The sequence below is a fragment of the Hakea prostrata genome, chromosome 7 (genome assembly GCF_041222555.1).
Source record: "Hakea prostrata isolate BN-2017 chromosome 7, UWA_Hpros_2, whole genome shotgun sequence".
In the NCBI taxonomy this organism is placed as follows: Eukaryota; Viridiplantae; Streptophyta; class Magnoliopsida; order Proteales; family Proteaceae; genus Hakea; species Hakea prostrata.
Window position 1 is genome coordinate 13721308 of NC_142606.1, and position 7006 is coordinate 13728313.

The window sequence follows — 7006 nt, forward strand, 5'->3', positions numbered from 1 at the left end:
AAGATAGTTTGTACTATCCTTTACTTCCTTCATCCCTAAAATTTGTACCAATTGTGCCTTCCGTTGTTTGTTGACATTTCTACTGAAGAAGATCCCGCTTTTCTCCAGATTGATTTCTTGTCCTGTGAGGTCAGAGAAAATCTCCAAGATAGCTTTTATGGAAAGTAAATCTTCTTTAACTGCACGACGTTCCATGATGTTACTTACGATTGGGAGTGACTGCACGCAAGCACACACATTAAATCAGCAAATTAATGTAATGTACCTGGACAGGCTTAATAAGGTTAGGGAACAAGCCACTGGTGGACACATGTCATGTGTACTTGCTTTTGAATATTTACCCACTCTCAGATATTTGATATTTTGATGGTGTCGCTTGAATAACATTATTCTGAAAGTTTTGTGATATTAGCAAATGAATTCAAATGATACAAACCTACGTGACAAATGGTGACTATTCATTTTCTCTGTTGTCATGTTGTGAAACAATAATGAAAATTTTTAGCTGCCAAAAAAAAAAAAGATTTTATTTATTTATTTTTATTTTCATTTGTATTTGTTATTTGTTATTTTTTATGTTATGAAACAATAATGAGATTTTTTAGGTTTTTTTTTTTTTTTAATAATAATTACTGTTGTCTCTTATACTATAGTTTAATTACTAAAAAGTCTTTGTTTTTTATAAAAATTATTGATGCCCCCTCAGTCCTATCAATGTTAAGAGGTGTTATAGTTGAATGGTTAATATCCATTTTGTATTTCTAAAATTAAGAAGTTAAAATACAATATCATCCTCATTAAAAGAAAAAACATATCAAGTACCAATTTGTCAATATTCTTACCATTTTGAATAAATAAATAAAAAAACTACCTAAATTATTATCTTTTTTTACTAAGAAAAATGAACTTTCTAAAATCGATAATGTGATAATAAATAAATGAAAGTCTAATGGAGTAGGAACTTCTTAAAATTGATACCATCAAATTGACAAAGACTAAAAAATGGCACCAAATTAAAAAGTAAATGTAAAAAAACTTTAAAATAAGGAGCTACCAAATAGGGTTAATTTTCTCCTAATTACTAAAGTAATAATGTAACTTAATATAAAGTGTAAATAAGTCGAATACAACCATAGAGTGATTTTTTGATTTTTAAAAAACAAAATTTGCCACGTCATCACTTAGGTAAAACGATATTAACAGGAGGGGGCACCAGTAATTAGAGGTAAAATGTAATGTTGGATTAGTAATTTCAAAAAGTATAGGGGATAAGGTAGTAAATAAGCTTACAATATAGGGCAACAATAATTATTATTACTTTTTTTATTTTTTATTTTTTATTTTTGCATTCTCACTTGCTGCTTTTAGGTGAGTTTTTTTTTTTTTTTTAATAAATTGTTTTAACAGCTCAGAACAAAGGCTTTTAATTAGTGACAACTTACTTTATATTTGAAAAGCATATAGGGGTTTTCTTTTTTTTTTTTGGGGGCGGGGGTGGTAATGAAGTCATCTTTATTATAGCTAAGTGAGGAAACAGTAGAACATAGCTACTGGATCTATGGATTGAATATAGTTCATTCAATCGTAATCGTAACTAACTAGGCCCTCATTGCTAGTTGGTCAGCAACATGGTTGAACCTCCTAAAAATATGAGATAATTGACAATCCAAAAAACAACTACCAATATGGCAAATATCAGCTAAGATGGACTGAATGTTGTGGGCCACAAGGGAATTTTCTTGAGTAATGGACCTAACCAGGTCCAATGCATCCGATTCTACTTGTACATAGTCCACTCATTCAACTGAAGTGTATAGTAGGTCTAATTTCATGGCAAGGGCTTCTGCAGTTAATGTTGAAGAGGCTGTTTCAGGTTCTGATATAGCAAACACGGATGTGCCGTTGTAATCTCTTAGTATAAAACCCAACCCTGTACTTTCATTCTCAAAAATAAAAGATGCATCTGCATTTATATAAGACCTAGATGGAGGTCTCCATGCCTAGTGGACACCCTCACAAAAGGAACTTTGGGCCCTTTGATAGGCTATAGGAGAAGAATGGGCCTCCACGTACTTTTTAGCTACTTTGTAGGCCTGTGTCCCCACTTGAGCAAGAGTCCATAAATTTATTTGAAAAATTAATTCAGCCTATGAACCCCAACAAATATAAAAGCCTAGACTCACCATTGAATGCTTTTCCTTTGTTGAGTCACCTAGATTCGATAGAAGCTGTTGGAACCAACGAAAAAAGTCAAATGGCCTATCATCTAGTAATTTATAACCAAGCCTGCTTGCAAACCTAAAAAGAATTTTTCATGAGTTTCTTCCTCTTTCCCACATCAGCAGCACATCGGATCAATGTTACAATAATGTCGTTTCATGGCAGCCCCTGTTGCTAGCATCATCTATATAGTTTAACAAAAAAAAAAAGGCATCATTCATATAAAAAATTTAATCTTGGGAGCAACTCTCGAGTGAATCACATTTAACTTGCAATTGTTTCCCCTTCCCTCCACCTGCACAACCCCCCGCCCCCAAACTAAAGGCCATTTTTATGGGTTAAGCAGACATTGCTTTCTTCTTTACATTGATAGTGGAGAAGGAAATTGTTAAAAACACTACAGGTGAAAGAACAAGGCAATAATATTTGGCATTTCGAAATTTGGAGGCAGAAGATTTAGGATCTCTCGTCTTTGTTGTGTCACATTCCTACCCAAAGTGACAGACCTTCTCTTCCTCCCTCTATGGTTGAGAGAGAGAAAATAGAGAACCTTTACCATCAGTCATCAATTTTTGTTCTTCAGCAAAGTTGATGCTTAATTTTACATGATTTTCTTCTCCAAGTCTCAACATCTATGATTTTAGTATTTTTATTTGTTTTGGAGTGCCAATGCAATATTTGCTTCTTCTTTTTTGTGATAATCTCTAGTTGAGGGATTTACAACAATGTTTTAGGGCCTGTTTGGTTACACGAGTCTGAAGATTTCAAATATCTAGAGATTTCAAATCTATAGACTTCAAATATATGGAGTCATAATTTATAAAATTAAGTGTTTGGTTGTGAAATGAAATCTATGGATTCATCCTAAAAAACTATTTGATCGACGTGGATTTTGTGAATGAGCAAATGTATAGTTTTTTTGAAATCTCTGGATTTCACCCCTTACCCATAAATCTCAGATTCACAGTTTTTTGTGTAAAAAGGTGAATCTATAGAATTCATGAATCTAGAGATTTTTCAACCAAACAGATATAATTCTCAGATTCATGAATCCAGAGATTTGAAATCTCTGGATCTCAAATATCTGGATTCATGTAACCAAACAGGCCCTTAAGCTTTTTTTATAAGATTGATAAACTTCTTCGACTTTGTTTTTTTTGGCCAAACCAAATGGCTATTTGTTTACCAGAGAAAATGGAGCTATCATCATTTGTCTATCGTTGTGTAATGTTCATTGCTAATGGGAGGGAAGAGTTCGGAATCAAATAATAGAGGGTTTTAATGGTGACAAAGTGTGCGGTGTACGTTATACGCATGGAAAGAAATGCGCCGCGCGCGAAACAAAAATCGGAAACCGAATACAAATTTCCGGAAAACCAATTTGGGAAAACGACGATTCCGGCAACACATTAAATATATTTATTAATTTCTCCTCTTGAGTCATGGGCGTCGCCGAAGAAGAAGAAGAGAAGAAAGAGGGAGAGAAAAGAGACCGTCTTGCCGGAGAAGAAGAAGAAAGAGAGAAAGGGAAAGAAATCCGGCGAACCGAGCGAAACCATCGAAGCTTCGTTCCCTGGTTATACGTTTACCTTATAGCACGTGAATATGTATGTGTAAAGCTGCTACCAACTTCCACAAGTTTATATTTGAGATTGAAAACATTTAATGTAAAGACATTTAGTTTTTCAAATTCTATGGTTGAAGAGATCCTCTCTTTCTCATGACGAATAAATTTTGATTGAGCAAAGAAATAATTAGGACTAATATACATTGTAGAAAGGGTAAGAAAATCCTAACTGTGTTTTCCTTGTAAAATAAATTGAACAAGAGATCACATAATGGAAGTAGGAAATTCTAGGCGCGTTACAACGTTGCTTTCTTTAATACGTAATTCACCGTCATATACTTGAGATATTGCTTTCTTTAATACGTAATTCACCGTCATATACTTGAATATATCTCTCAAGTTTTGCTAAGCACTCGCAAAACTCAATAACAGAGAAGACTGACTTCGGGATTTTCGTATATCTTGCTGTTGTGAAGCTAGAAGGTTTTTATAGGGCATTGAGGTGCCTCTTCTGAAGAGTGTTCAGATTTGATCTCGCTCGCTCATACACTGCACATGCACTGGGGTGTCTCATTATTATAAATTAAAATTAATAGGTGGTACCCATTAATTAACCTGGATTCCGACACTTCGGTTTCCAATGTGGGACTATATGGTAAAACACTTTCCTAAAATAAATTAAAGAAAATTTTCCACACTTACGAATCCAATAAAATGAAACATATTTTATTATATTAAAAATAATATAACAGTCTTTGCATTGGCATACTAGCGTATAACGGTGTAGCCTTCGGTGTGTCTCTCAACTTAACTAGACATAAATACAATAATAAGTTATTCAAAACATTTATAATTAAAAAAAAAAAAAGAACAAAAAGGAACAATTTTTAACATCACCCTTGTGTTACCACTTACCATAACTATCACCTTTTTTTTTTCTTCTTCTTTTTTTGGACCAAAGACAGAAAAATAAATTCATTCAAATAAACAAGTTTAGAAAAATCCTCCCAATAGGAACAGGGTTCAAATGAGCAAGTCCTCTTGATGGTTGCAACCACCAAACTTTAGATATATCCAAACAATGGGCCCCTTGAGCTAACAAATTGCCAGAAACATTGTCGGCTCTAAAATATGTAATACAACAATATTGTCAAAACCCACCAAAAGTTCTTAATAAGCTGTGAACTAAGTTTAAACAATTATAATTCAAAACACTAGAATCACCATGTAAACTGGAGACCACGACCTTACAATCAAAAAGATCTTGATATTCTTAATCCCAATAGTAAAAGTAACTTAAATATTGTCATTCATTTCATTACAAAATTAAAAAGATCTTAGATATTCTTTATACCTATAGTAAAAGCAACTTAAATATTGTCACTCGTTTCATTACAAAACTAAAAAGACTGTCACCCATTAAAATTGATGTTACCCTTGGATTATCTAATTTACCAATTAAATTCTCTATTACTAACACTGCTAGTCTCAATTTGTTTTTTATTTATCTATTTTCAATATTACATCTACACCCTAAACGAAGGAGATGGAAAAGGAGATTATCAAGAAAAATGAATATTCATGGGAAAATAGCAATTAAGTACAAGATGCAATAGTGGAAGAAAAGTGGTTTTGGACAATGGAGGAAGGTAAAGGCACGTCCAGCATGGGAATTTCATTAAAGGCATTAATGTATTTTTAAAAAGTTTAATTTGTGTGTATCAACACTTGTTATAGTTTCTTAACGGAGTTGGTATTAATCTTTGACAATAATTCAAGGGTGATGCTGTAAGTTTCCTCAACAAAATTAAAGAAGGTTTCCGCAATAACGATTTCTGGTTCAATATCCACGCGGCTCCTCGTTTTTTTCTATAAAGTGAGATAAGCTTTCAATTAAGATGAATTTTATCTAATTTTGTATTCCTTGCTATTTCTCATGGGAATTTTTTATATGGCACTATTTATAAATCTACAACCATAACCCATCTTCTCTTTACATAAGGTGAATATAATTAAGCATCATGTTAGAACTAACATTAAGAAATAAGGAATAAAGATACAAACAAAATGAATGAACACAAAGATTTAATATGATTCATGTTGCTACGCATTCTGCACGTCTCCTCAATCGAATGAACCTACAAGAATGAGCTCGACCAGGGTGGTTGAGTATCACCTCCGACAATCTAGTTAGGAAATTATTCGATTTAGGAAGACAATAAAACAATGAACAATAAAGTGTAGAATAATGATTGCTCTATTCAGTGTACTTTTATCTTGTGTTTTCATACATTTTTATAGTTTTTCTATGTATGAGTTTGTTTTGGATTCAAACATTATTTGGATTGCAATACAAATTGTAATGATTGAGCTCTACTCAAATACGGATCATTGAGTCTTGATCAAATACTTTTTCTCTGGTTACAAGTCTCATAGGATTTGTCTTGACATCTTGCATTTATGCTTATCTGACCGACGTTGACTTGGTTGGTCTGGCTTGGCCCAATCTGTTCGGACTAGATTTAACCGAACTGGTTTTATTCAATTTATTTAATCATTATCAATTCACACGCTAATATGATGTATTAAATTCATATATAAAGATGAAAAAGTGTTGTAAATATGTTTAAAACTTATTCATGTTATTTTATATATATTTCTATTTTAATCGTGTCTTCTATCTATGATTTTATTTAATCCCACATCGAGTTGAGAGGATCTGATTATATGGTTTATATATAGTAAGGGCCCATATATTATTAATTTGTGCGACTCGAACCGAGCCTGAATCATGTTGTGACCCAGCCTTAATTATATAAATTATATATATATTAATATTAATAAATCTATATGACTTGGGTCGTGGGCCTTGATCCGAAAGGCCCATTTTTTCGTGGGCTTGATCCGAATGGCCCCTTTTGTTATGGGCCCTATTCCGGAAATTCCATTGCTGGGTGAAAACGTGGATATGCCATTTGAGTGGCTATCTCCTATATGGAGAGGTCAATTGGAAGTACTTTCCTAAAAGAGTTGAGCTGAAAGATACCCTCACAAAGAGATGTGTCCTTATCCTTTCACAGTTTCACCTACAACCTTTGGGGCTCTATATAAACTAATTTTCGTGTTCATTCTTAACACTGAATTTCCTTCTCTTTCTCTTTCTCTCTCTCCCTGTTATTCTGTTAAGTAGTGAACATAACTTGGGGTGAAGACATTTTG